Source organism: Polyodon spathula, chromosome 13, assembly GCF_017654505.1.
Source record: "Polyodon spathula isolate WHYD16114869_AA chromosome 13, ASM1765450v1, whole genome shotgun sequence".
Taxonomy (NCBI): domain Eukaryota; kingdom Metazoa; phylum Chordata; class Actinopteri; order Acipenseriformes; family Polyodontidae; genus Polyodon; species Polyodon spathula.
Genome location: NC_054546.1, coordinates 26,972,738 through 26,986,831, shown reverse-complemented (window position 1 = coordinate 26,986,831; position 14,094 = coordinate 26,972,738). Strand labels below are relative to the sequence as shown.

General features: G+C 40.9%; 1 long non-coding RNA gene across 2 annotated transcripts; it reads left to right on the top strand.

The window, feature by feature from the left end:
- Positions 1-6,153: 6,153 nt before the first annotated feature.
- LOC121326235 lies at positions 6,154-13,207 on the top strand. Of its 2 annotated transcripts, none has more exons than XR_005951437.1 (3): positions 6,154-6,307; positions 7,756-7,852; positions 9,173-10,748. It is a non-coding gene; the product is annotated as an uncharacterized LOC121326235 (long non-coding RNA). The 2 variants fall into 2 exon arrangements; XR_005951438.1 differs by lacking the exon at positions 9,173-10,748 and adding an exon at positions 13,041-13,207 and having other exon boundaries at positions 6,155-6,307.
- Positions 13,208-14,094: the final 887 nt, after the last annotated feature.

Genomic DNA, 14,094 nt, shown 5'->3' with positions numbered 1-14,094 from the left:
CCGGCCCAGGAACAGGGGCAGCAACAGGCCAAAGGTGGCAGCCACGTTGGGAGGTCCTCCTCCAACCACGGCTGTCTATGGGGGTAGTCTCCTGACCTTCTCCCCCCTTCTTCATAGCCAGCAGCCCCCCCTTGTGGGGCTCCAGCCACAGTATTTCCTGCAGAAAAGCAGGGCTGACAGCAACCCCAGGTGAAGCAGTTCCGGTGACCCGGGGCAATGGTAGTAGAAGCGGACCCTCGGGAGGCGACGGCAGCAGCAGCGGACCCTTGGGAGGCGACAACAGCAGCAGTGGACCCTCGGGAAGTGACGGCAGCAGGAACGGACCCTCAGGAGGCGATGGCAGCAGCAGACCCTCGGGAGGCGACGGCAGCAGCAGCAGTGGACCCTCGGGAGGCGAACTCAGGAGGGGAGCCCCTGGCCACAGAGGTGGCAGCGGGAGCTCCACTTCTCTTTCATACCCTGTAACCGGTAGCTCCCCAGGCAATGCGGAGCAGCAGGCAACCCGAGGTGATGTGGAGCAGCAGGCAACCTCAGGCAATGAAAGGCAGGCATCCCTGGGCAGAGTGAGGCAGGTAGCCTTGGGCAGTAGAGAAGGAACCAGCAGGTACTCGCCCTCTGCTGGTGGGGGTGGGAACTGCAAGCAGTCCTCCCATGGTGGTGGAGGTAGAACCAGCAGGAATTCACCCTCTGCTGGTGGAAGTGGGAGCTGCAAGCAGTCTTCCCATGGCAGTGGAGATGTAACCAGCGGGAATTCATCCTCTGCTGGTGGAGGTGGCGGAGGCAGAGGCAGAAACCAAAACACATAATGGCGGATGAAAACTGAGCTGTGGGACTGTGGAAGGGGTGTGGGTAATTCACTGACTAGGAGACAGACAGGTGTACTTGAAAATACCACACAGGTGCCCAGTTTTATTTGAAAACAGTTCTTGCTTTTTCCGGCAGAGGGCACTGTTGACCGTGGGCTGCCTATCAACGATGATAGACAGCACCACAGAAATACCACAGCTGGTACGTGAACAGCAAGTGCACTCGCAGGTGCTCAAAGAATTAATAATGCAAACAGAAGACGAAAAGAACAATGGAAAATAAAACAGTAATAAAACTACAAATAAAAGGTGCTGCACTCGGCAGCGTTATCCCGGTCGCCGCTACCCGCACGACCCGGATCACCATCCTACTCTGTAGGCTAACTAGCCTGTTCTTTCACAATACGCCGGGGTCTGCCCAAGGGTTCCCCGCTCTCTCTGTCTTGCTATGAAACTCTTTGTTTCGCCTGATTCCCGGTCCTGGATCAGAGCTTCTGCACTCTCGTTACGTCTAAGTGGGCAGACCTGAGGAAACAACAGAGCGTTAATTTATAGGGCTAACAATCTCCCAAGACACGCCTCTCAGCCATTCAGAGAGGGGGAAAGTCCACACACCCACTTTCCCACCTCCCCGTGTCACTGCCATGACTCACAGGCGGTTGTTGGACGACTGCCGCCCTCGTCCTGCAGCCCGTGAACACGCCAGCAGAGTAGGCACAGATCTCTCCCTGTTACAGGGACACACACTACATTTATTAAATAATAAAACAAATATTTAAACAAACATAAAAGACACAAAACAAAAAGGCAACACAGAATCAATTTTATCGTGGCAAACCGATATTGCTGCCAAGTAGACCTTCAGAGTAGATGCAGATTTTCCTGCATCAAACAGGTGTTAAAAGTGTTAGGCAACCTGGCAGACTGTAATGTCTCTACTAAACTGCATCTGGCAAACCTTGTCTGGATAGACGGCTCTGTTCAATGGCCAGACCCAGAGTTGAAGCTGGGCTGGGTTTGGGTGCCATAATAACCCCTCTGCTTGGCTCAGGAGGTCCTTGAGGAGCGGGAGCTGCCACAGTTGGCCCAACACTATGTTGGAGAGGAGAGAAAACAAGAGGTGCCTCGGCTATCTGGGTGCAGCCAGCAAAACCTGGGCTTTCTCCACCCTGATCCTCTCTAGAGTCAGGGGTAATAGCGGTAGTGGTGGGAACACTTACATTGCCCCTGTGGCCAATGCTAGCGCATCTACTCCCAGTGGCCCCCCGTCTCTCTCCATAGAGAACCATAGGGGGCAATGAGTGGACTCATTGGCGAAGAGTAGTTCCTTACCATTAATGAAAAAGTTAAAGGATATGAGTACCGACCTCCCCGAGTCACAGCTGCGTGCTACTGTTGTGGATTTGCTGAAACAGCAGCTCGGGGATTTGCTGCCCCTGATAAGGGGCAGTAAACAGTGGAAAGGAAGGCCGCAGAAATAGGCCGCTGTGACGAAGTGCCCGCCCCTGTGTGTATTTTCTGTTATATGTTGCGTGTTGTGTGTTTAATGTTGTGTGTTGTGTGTTTAATGTTGGTGTATAGTCATCGTTACACGTGATATAAAAGGGTCTGTGTAACACAAGTGTTTAAAATGTATATTTGTATTTAGGCACAAGGATTGCACAGCACTTCACATGCAAGTAAAAAGTAATAATATGTGAGCACGGGGAACTGCACTTTATTAATTCACGTGCAGTTGTACCGTGACTCCAATTGAATGATTGAAAATGACTACAAAAGATTTAGAAGTGAGTAGTTTTTCGAGATTTACGATTATACTGTATTTACAGTATAATCGTAAATCTCGAAAAACTACTCACTTCTAAATCTTTTGTAGTCATTTTTGTATTACTTTAGTATAAATACATGTTAATTTGGATTCATATGTTGTTTTTTTCTGACTTTATGTGAACGAAAAGACACACATTTGCCCATTTTCCCATTGGAAATAGTGATATTTTGAAATATCACTGTCCTGGTCACAAAAGCAAAGTTTGTGGGGAATAATAGCCATTTTCTATACTTTTGAGGTATAAGCAATTAGGAAATAACACTTACTACCCAGGAACAAAAAAAAAATAATAATTTGTTACATGGTGTTACCAGTCGAGTCTCGGTACAGCTGCATAAAAGCAGCATGTTTTCACATACTCGGGGTTGTGTGTTCGGTGAGTGGAGAACGGGATTGGAGACGGAGGTAAGAAATAAGAATAGTTAAAAAGTATTAGTAGTAAAATATCTGCTCAACGTGTTTTGTTTAGTCTGTTTTGTCTGTCTGGTTATTTTGGCGAATGTGCCGTGTCCTGTTTTTTGTATTGTTACAACCGTTTATTTTCTGTCTGTTTGTTTATTTATTAAATAATTCGCTCAGCTCCACCAAACTCCACCCTCTCTTGTTTATTTATTTCCTGGCTCGGGTCTGACGCCACCCACTCCGGCCATTTTCATGACACGTGGTGTCAGAACCGGGATAACAGCGCCTCCAAGCGTTAGACCAGAGCAGGAACCGCAGTTTTTGAGCAAAAAATTTAAAAATTGGATTATATATATATATATATATATATATATATATATATATATATATATATATATATATATATATATATATAAAATGGGATGGAAGGAGGATAAAGAGGTGAAGGACAGGGAGGAGGAGTGCCGCCTAAGGGCCAGACATCCACAGCAATTTAACAAGCCATCGCTGGGGTGCCTCCTCTGCGACCAGGAACATCTGTTTGCCAACTGTCCCTTCCGCTGCCCCTACCAAGAGGCAGAGGAGGAACTGGCCCAGGAGAGGAAGGGGAGGAGGAGGCAGAGAAGGGGAAAGGAGAAGAGGAAGGCGGAGTGTCCATCATCCAAGTCTCCGCCAGCAGAGGAAGAATGCCTGCTGGTTTTGCCTCCAGAGCCAGAGAGAGAGGGTCCCTTTCCACCAGCAGAGGATGAATACCTGCTGGGTCCCTTTCCACCAGCAGAGGATGAATACCTGCTGGTATCACTTAACCCACCATCAAGAGGAGAGGAGCTGGAGCTGACTCTCCCTTCACCAGAAGGACCAGGACTAGATGCTGGCGGTCCTCAGCAGCCCTTGCATAGGCTGTTGAGGGAAGCATGGGGACGAACCACAAGGCCGTAGTGGCCGAGAAGAGGGCCAACACTCGCACCCCAGCTGGTCCTGACTCCCTGCCTCGCGTCGCCCAAGGATGCCTGCCACTCTTCGCCCAAAGATGCCTGCCTCGTATCGCCCAAGGGTGCCTGCCTCGCTTCACCCAAGGATGCCTGCCTCGCTTCGCCCAAGGATGCCTGCCTCGCTTCGCCTGGGGTTGCCTGTCGTGTCGCATCGCCTGGGGTTGCCTGTCACTCCGCATAGCCTGGGGCTGCCTGTCGCTCCGCATCGCCTGGGGCATCGCCAAAGTTCCCGCCCCTGTGTGCATTTTCTGTTATATGTTGCGTGTTGTGTGTTTAATGTTGGTGTATAGTCATTGGTACACGGGATATAAACGGGTCTGTGTAACATGAGTGTTTAAAATGTATATTTGTATTTAGGCACGAGGATTGCACAGCACTTCACGTGCAAGTAAAATGTAATATGTGTCAGGTTTTTGTATTGTGTATTGTATTAATTGTATTAATGTATTAATTCACGTGCAGTTGTACTGAGACTCCAATTGAATGATTGATTAGCAATCGAGTCTCGGTACAGCTGCATAAAAGCAGCATGATCCCACATACGTGGGGGTTGTGTGTTCGGTGAGTGGAGAACGGGATTGGAGATGGAGGCAAAGAGAATAAGAATAGTTAAAAAGTATTAGTAGTAAAATATCAGCTCACCGTGTTTTTAGGCCGTTTTGTTTGTCTGGTTATTTTGGCGAATGTGCCGTGTCCTGTTTTTTGTACTGTTACAACCGATTATTTTCTGTCTGTTTGTTTACTTATTAAATGCTGAGCGAAAGCATTCTCTCAGCTCCACCAAACTCCACCTCTCTTTTTTGTTTATTTATTTCCTGGCTCGGGTCTGACACCACCCACTCCGGCAGTCTTTGTGACAGCCGCGCACCTTGATTTTCAAGCTAATGCGTTACAGCGACCGCCACGCCATTGTAGCTGGAGCGCGGACCAGCTCCACCCTGTAGCACGGTGGATGTTCGCTTTTTCCCAGATTATAGCAATGTCACAGCATCAGAAGAGATGGGACAGGGCGCAAGCCAGGAAACGTCTGATTCAGAAGGGGATCAAATCTTTCCTGATTTATCCAGCTCTGGTTAAGGTGTTTCATGGGGGGAAGCACTGGCTATTTAAAGCACCTATGGAAGTTGAATATTTCGCAAACTCTTTGGAGTCTGGGGGCCCTATTTGGGCAATGAACGCAACGCAAGGGGTCTGAACTGTGAAGCTATGTCTGAAGTTAATCGGGATTTAAGGTTTGACAGCACTGACATTACAGATTGCTCATTGACAAATTATTTGTTAATGTGGTTGTATTTGTGCTATACTGTAAAGTGCCTTTTTTTCTTCGGGGCTAGGTGTATAAGGTTAAAGCCGATATACAGATTTTTTTGTCTTGAGGTTGACTTGGAGTCAGGACGGGGTTTAGAGATCAGAGCGTTACCTTGTTATGTTGAGTGGTCACGAATCGGCAAAGTTTTATGTTTTTGGCAGGTAAGAGAATCATTTCTACCTCTCTGCGGACTTACTTGTTTATTGTTAATATGTCTGTGTTGACTTTCTAAGAATCTGTTCTTTATTGTTCTATTTGCCAGTGCTTGCCTACAATTGTTGTACTCTTTTGCATACCGTATCTGTCCGATATCAATTTTAACTGGTATAATCGTTTCACACAATGTGCTCTTTGCTGCAACTATTAGAATACACCCTATGTCTGTCTTAATTTTGTTTGTTTTCCTGAGAGCGAGGTTTTCGTTTGCTGATCCACCATGATCGCTGATACTAATAGACTATCTTGGAATGTCCGTGGCTTAAATACTCCTGTTAAACGCAGTGTGTTTAGATTTTTTGCACCGTAAAAGGATATCGATTGCATTAATACAGGAATCTCTTCTTAATCTGAGGACATTCAACGCTGTCAAAATAAACACTTTCGTGTTGCAGCATACTCTTCTGCAACTAATTAAACTAAGGGGGTTCTTATATTGGTAAATAAAAAAACTAAAACTTTCTGTTGAAGGATCTGGGGGTGTCGACTCGGGGCGTTTTGTTTATTTGCTAGGTTCCTTGAACAATGTTAAATTTGCTTTTGTTTTTATTATACGGAAGCCCTGAACCGCAAGGTGAAGAAAAAAAAAATGGGATTGCCTCGTACGTACGAGATAATATTACAGTGGAAGAGGCATCCATTTTGCGTCACCACTACCCTTCACTGGGACCTCCCTCAACTCAACTGCGCATTTTAGAGCAGCTGAGGGCGATAGTGTGAAGCTACTCTGCTCACATCCTAAAGCTTTCAGGTGAGTACTAGTCTAAATTAAAACTGGTTTAGTTATTAAAGCATAACAAAGTTGTTTAATTATGTATTTAAATACGTATGCCTATTTATTAATGTAGCAGCATGTAATTTAGCAAGTAATAACGTTACGCGATTACATTGTGGGTAAATTGTGCATGGTGTAGCAAGCCCAGATAGGCCCAGTTTAATTGTGGCTAGAATTCACATTTTTCCATTAGATGCATTGCTAAAAAAAACCTAAAAAACGACAACCATGGATCATGTGTTTAAACGTTCTTCAAATTGCATATTATGTTATCTATTATGTTGCATCTTTTCATTTAGCTAAGTAATTATCCCTATTTGCTAGCAACGTTTCTGAAACCTCTTATACTAGTCGAGGCATTGAAATCAAAAGTAAACTTTAACCTAATTGTGTGTTTGCAACATTCCGTTAGATATTTATGATTAATATGTTTATGAAGGCTTCATATGAATTAAGTTTACTGCACATTTATGTATTTTATTTATTTTTAATCGTGGCGTGTCAGCTCTAGGGAATGCACATAGCAGTCGATTACCGCCTTGCCTGCTGATCCCCGGCCAAGACTGTAATTCCCCAGCAGCGTTACAACATTGTACAAAACAAATTGTTAAAAAAAAAAAAGTTATTAGCTAAATGTATTTTTGGTGCAGAGGCAAATTTTATATGAAAATATCCGAATTGTGGAGTAGGCCTTGCACTAGGAAAATATAAGTAACAGTACAAATGATAATTAATAAATAGATTTGTTGTTGGGCAATAAAAAAAAATACAATGAACGGAGTAGCCGTAATCAGAAAGCAAAGTTATTTTAAACGCATGGCTAAATTGTACATGTAGGGTACTGTAAGAGTGTTTGTAAAAGGGTTTGTAAAATGTCACAGAACACCGAGATGGGATTATTTTCTGTAACCCAGTAAATTGTAACATATTTTATGACATTTTTTATAATACATGGATGTTACTATTGCTTAAAACAGTGGCCTGTGCTAGTATACTATCGAATTCTGTTCCTCATAATTCAGTGCCCTCTGCACATTGTTCGCATATGCAGAGCTCTTTTTAATTTGTCAAAGCGGGTTCACAGCAATTCAGCAGCTACTGTCATTGATCAGCGGGTCCTCGGAAACACGCAACTAACATGTTTAATAATGCACCAAAAATACATAACGCAACGTTGAAAAGCTGTTATATTATATTGACAAAGCAGCAATGGAAATTATTTGTAATTGAATATCTGCTCATTCTAAATAAACGCGAGGGCTGACAATCGTATAAAATATGTGCTCTTTCGTAGTGAGTTCAGAACGATTGCCGTTTTGATGTCAGAACTATGCCATTATTTTTTAGTATGGCTCAGGATGCAACTATAACCTCCATCCATGTATTTATACAATACAAATGTAGCTCTGTTTATTTTGCCCCAGATTAACTTCAGCAATGGCACTTCAAAAGGATATGTATGCATTTCTTCGTGACGGTGGGATTGTTGATGAGGTAATCCAGGAGATGAAAACCCAGAAGGTAAGCTTTTGGAATGTAAATTATATGGGATGTATAATTAAGGGCTACTATTCTGTAATTGATACAGTTATCTTAACTACAACAGATATGTATTTTATATATGCACTCCATATGAAAAACTGAAGGTTATTTGACATCTAATCAGATAAAAAAAAAAAAAAAAAAAATGGATGGAGATAAACCAAGAAGCTCATAACAGTAGTCTGATTTGTGAATTGACAGAGGCATTCGTCTGTGCAAATAACTAATTGAAAAAAATGACTAGTTGAAGCTATGTGAATTCCTCCTAAAAAAAAAAATGTAGTAAGTGGGGGGGGGGGGGGGGGATTTCTCCACATATCATTTGAGCAGAACACTGTTAAATGTTTAAATTGAGGTGTATTTTAATAATGTCATTGGTTTTGTGGCTGACATAATGGAATACATAAATAACATTCTTTGAGGGTTGTTGTCATGTTCTGTGTGTATCAACTGACTGGTTGAAATGCACTGTAAGTGACTCCTGGATCTGATACAGCTGTAAAGTTCATCAACATTTTTATGTATATTTATTTCACTGAGACATTTGCACATGAATATCAAATTGAAGGTAACTATTCCAGGTTTTTTTTCTTTACCCTCAGTTTATTCAGTTATGTACTAATGAGACACTATTACACCTTTTCAGTCTTTTTTTTTTTTTTTTTTTTTTTTTTTTTTTTTTTCATAATCATATCAGTCTACTAAAGGCTTTACCTTTTAAACACATCAATTGTAGAATGGAAAACAATATCCTTTGTTATTTTGGGGGATATTTTACAATTAGCCAGTAGTTGATGTGTTGAGTACTTAATTGTTCTGTAAGATCTGCTTCATTAGAGTGATTTTATTGACAGCTTGATGTTTGGGACCAGAAACCAGGTCGTTTGAATTTTGCATGCACTTACTAATATTTTTTGTGGGGGGCTTAATTCCTTTTAATTGAAAATGTAATTTGTGGATTTTTCCAACAACCACAGTATAGCATAACTATGCCATTCCCTTTATCAGTGTGTCTTTGTCAGGTATTTTTATGTATAATGTTGGAGCGTCACAAACGTTTTGCTGTATACATTTTATTATTCTTTATTTCTGTTCTTGAATTCTCCATTTGCATGCTTTTGGTGTTTATACAGTAACATTCAACAGGTGCAAAAATGGTGTGCATTACAGGAAGTTGAATAAATTGCTTACACAGTTTGACATGTTCTTCAGTAAAGGGATTTCAGAATAAAAAAATAAAAAAACTAAGGAATGAATATAGATTAGTTTAGTTGTACTACAGCATTTTTGTCTTTACAGATTGACTCTTCAATTGTTTTGCTCATAGAAGATACATCTTCAGAGAAGTACTTGCCGGCTCTTGGTGATAGAGTAGCTTTGCGAAGATATTGTGATAACCATGCTGAGAAAACGTCAAGTGATTGCAAGATCGTACCTTCCAGGAAAAACATTCTCCTTGAAAAACTGAGAAAGAAAATGAAATTAAAGCCTTCATTGACTGCCACTGAGGATTCAAGTGATGACAAGCATAGTCAGTGCAATGACAGGAAATTGGGAAACAAGTATGCTGCAAAAAGCACCAGAAAAATTGAGATTGGGTGGATACATAATGGTGAACAAGTCCGTGCTCGTGGTGGGGGTGGCACTAGAAGAATTCCTGTATCAAAATATTGACTGTGATGACCTTTTAAAGATTGGTAAGGATCCGTTCTTCCCAGATGGTCAGTCAAAGAAAGGTAATGAAAATCAATTCACATTTGAAATATGGGATTTTAAAGAAAATGTGCTGCCACTTGATATGACTGTTGGGGCTGCCTATGAAAAAGTAAAAATGGGAATAGTGCGTTTTCTATTTGGCATCTTTGGATCATGGGGCAGTTGAAACTGTTGTGCTCGTGGAAGACAAAGTCCCAGAAGTAACTGTCTTGTGAAAAATCTGGATTGGCACAATTCTGTGTTCTGCCAAAGGTCAGCCTCCACTCTGAATCTGAACCAGATACTGCAGCTCATTTATTAAAGAACTTTCCTAGCTCTCCATTGGAAAAACTTCTGTCAATGTACAGCAGTCAAATTCAGAAGGTGAGCTTGGCCATGGGGCATCTAGAAATATTCTACAGTAATCTGCTTTTTTTTTTTTTTTTTTTTTTTTTAAGTGCCATGCACTCTTCTGACTCAGAAATAGAATTTGGCCCACTAAATTAAGAAACTGAAACCTGTGATGACACACTTCCTTCGGAAGTACATTTTTTTTTCTAATTTAAACCAACAGGTAGTGTCTTCCAATAAGCCAATGCCTCAGGGTGCAATTATGTTTGTTTCTTCAATATCTGAAAAAAGTGCGGCAATGCTACCATCATGTTCAACGCAAACACCAAAAGGAGACGTAACTATCTTACCATCATTGCTCTTCCCACTCCCTGCACCAGACTGTTCAACAGTGCAGCAGCCGCCACAACACAATCTCGCTCCCTCTTCGTCTCCACTACAGCAGGTACTACAGTTGCCTCCACCAAGGCCAGACTCTCTAACATTACAGCTGTCCCCAGATCAGTCTTGCTCCCTCTTCACCTCCAATACAGCAGTTAGCAAACTCTCCTCAGCCAGCGCAACTCTCTCCAACACAGCAAAATGCAGGTGTACGCATTTTGACTTTACGTAGAGTCATCATACTGCAAGATATGTTGGGAGAGTTTAAGGATTCTAATATTTTGAATGCTTCCTTGACCACAGAGTTTGTAGATGAAGCAGGTTCTGATGTATTGGGTATCTCTCGAGATGCTTATTCTGCATTCTGGGAAGCTTTCTTTCAAAACTGTGCCGAAGGGGAGTATGAGCGTGTGCCAGCACAGTATCCTGAATATGGGAAGGAAGAGTGGGAGGCATGTTCACATGTTCAATAAAATAATTGAAATCTAAAACCTGATGTTTGTTTTCTTTTCAAGTAAATTACCTGTGAGTTGGTGAGAGATCTTTTGGCCCAGAATTGATCTAAATAGTTAACCTCTGCTAAACTTAAGGCTTGGGGCTTATTGGGTTATTTATTAAAATAATAATGTATCACTGTTGACTGGGATTAATGTGTTAACATGGGGTAGACATTGTCATTCATGTCTTGCTCCAAGGAACAATTAATTGTTGCGCCCAGTTTTAGAAAACATTTATGAAACAGAGAACCATCCTCTGAATGTCATTATTGTTTAACACATTGTTATCTAGGGCGACTTACAGTGGTTGCAAAATATTACAATACGCAAGTACAAAATAATGCAAATAGTTACAATTAGGAGCAAATACAGCGATACTTTTAATTACATCACCCATAGACTTAGGCAACATGAATAAACATAACATTTTAAATAATTTTCACGATAGAAAAATGCATGCTGTAAGGAATTAAGTCAAGATGTTGGATGTGCAAGATGTTAGGTCCTCCACTGAAGACCTATGGGAATCTTGTTAAACAATAAAGGGTAGACTAGGTAAGGCAAACCAAGGAGCAAATTTTTTCCACCATTTATAAACATCAGCAAAATGTATTGCACATAAGGAGGTAAAAAGTAAAATACAGAAACTTTGATTTCATTATGCTTAAACTTCAAAACTTACTGCATAACCACGAAAATGTAGAAAGGAATGACATTTTAATATGAAGAGTTCTCATTTTGTGTAAACGGTGTCTGTTTACTAATGCTGGTATTACTCTCTGAAGCACATTTATTAACCACTTTTGTTTCGTGGATCTGCAAATTGAGTTCATGGCAACTTCTTGTCAGTGTGCTTCCATAGTTGTTTACCTTTTTGCCTGCTGCAGTCAACACACACTGATGGATTTTATACACTCTCAGTTACACACAGGTGTTTCTTCTAAACCAATTGATGTTCTACATGGCAACCCATAATAATGTAATTAACATAATATATAATAATGCCTATAACAATCATCTAACACATTAAGGAAATGGCCTGTAGCCGTCTGTAATGGTACTACTAGAGTTTACAGCTGGGCCCCGTATTGCTACGTCACAGTAAGTATATCACAAGTAGAATATTTGGTGGCAAAGTAAAACAATTAATTTGAGAGTTGACACTCACTTTACATGTTGAGTAAAATCAATTAGGTTACGGTTCAGATAGGTGATTTGAAAACCCTGCCCAGTCTTAGTGTTCCAGGATTATGGAGTCAGGTGACAACCCTACTGTAAACCACACAACACAGATTCAGTTTTAAAGGATAGCTAACTGCCCAGACTAGATCCTAATCATTAAATTTCCTGGTTTACATTTTGCTTAGCTTTTTGGAAGTAGTTGTTATTTTTAATATTATGGTACAATTAAATTACAAATCAGTGCAGCTCCAGCTGATCATATAGTAAGGCTACTTTTGATCGTTCAGAAAACATGCTGTATATTTAAGGTGACCATGTGGCTCCGTGTTCAGCGGGACACTCGGCTAGTTCAGGCTTTTCAACTCACGTTTTACCTGTCTCAGGTACCATTCTTACATTTAACAGAAGCAGGACTACTCTTACCAGAATGCATTGGGTTGTGAGGAACTATCCCAAACTCCCACTGAACACAGCCATATGGTCACCTTATGTATGTTACACACACCTTACTTAATTATTAATTCAATTACATAAAGCTTACATAAACCCTTTCAAATAAACCCACACCCTACAAAACTTTAGGGACACAATCATAAAGCATTTTCTGCAGAAGAATGAACTCTGAATGTTACAAAATCAAAAATAAACATTTAAATTGCCTATTAGAACTCTTAAATTTGCACCCTGATATATTTAAGAAAAAAAACATGAAAACAGCATGGTGGTAAATGCTTTATGAATATTGCCCTTACCTTAACTCTCCTGTGCTCGCTATCAAATGTCCTTTAAGTACATTAACTTAAGTATACTACTATTTTTTATTTTTTTTACAAGGGTGATCAAGTGTATTTACATTTCCAGTTACAGCATAACAGCAATTACAGTAAATCCTGTATTTCCTGTCAAAGTGATGTAGAGATTTGTCGCTTGTTCTGTGTTATCTGGGGGATCAAGCCTATGTTCATCCATCAACAGGCAGCATAGTTCAAAAACTGTTTGGTCACAGGAATAGTTTCTTCTTGTGTGGCACTCTTCCTCACAATTCACACTATTCTCCATAGTGCAAGGACACAGATGATCTTCAGCACCGTACAGATGAGGAACAGTCTACATCATGAGTGGCAGACCCTGCGGTGCAGTGCTGTTTTGTTGGGACCTAATATGATGAGTGTTCCAAATGTGAGCGACTGTGTTCAATTCCTCCTGCAACAAATGAAAATAAAGAAAATCAGACCATTTTGTCAATAACGTTTGTGAGTAATTGTTTGCATAATACAAGAAGTTTTAAGTTGTCAGAAAAAAGTCTGTTTTAATATAAACTATATTATCATTTAGGACCTGTGATATTCAAAACAGAATTACAATAACCTGACTACCATCAAGCAACTACAACGAAACTAATGTAAAAACATAATTAAGTAATCAACTACTGACTAGTTGTAACATATTCCCTAAAATGAAGGACAATTTGGCCATTCTACAATTAATGCATTTAAAAGGAAGCATAAATACAAAGAAGCCCTGAACACAGTAATATAACAGACAATTGTGTGTGCAATGTCTCAATGAATAAATACACAAATTATTTAGCAAACACGTAGCAAACGGAGGAATAGCCTCAGCAAATTACATGAGCAGACCATTGGAAAATATGGGTTTAATTTGTGGTGGATTTTAATCTCACTGGATTTGTGTCTTACAATGCATACATAAATAAGGCTTACACGACATTGCATTATTTATTCCTCTTTTTTCAGACTTATTTACTTAAAAATGACCTCGTTACAGGAATACCAAACATGCTACTATTAGGACAGATATATTTAAATAACCAACCTGCAGCAATTCCATGAAGCAAAACTGGACAAGAGACTTGTCTACGAAATCCCCTGACAAGTGGTCTTCTTCCTTCAGACTCTGAAAAAGGTTCATCCAGAATTGTATGTTCTCCTTCCTCACAAAACCCCCAAAACTTCCTATTCTTTGGTTATAGTTACTAGAACCATACACAAAACTTGCATGGCTAGCAAACCGATCGGTGCCATCTCGTCTGAGAAATCTCTACATCTTCTCCACGTACATTTTCCGTTCCACGGTCTGCACGCACTCGTTTTG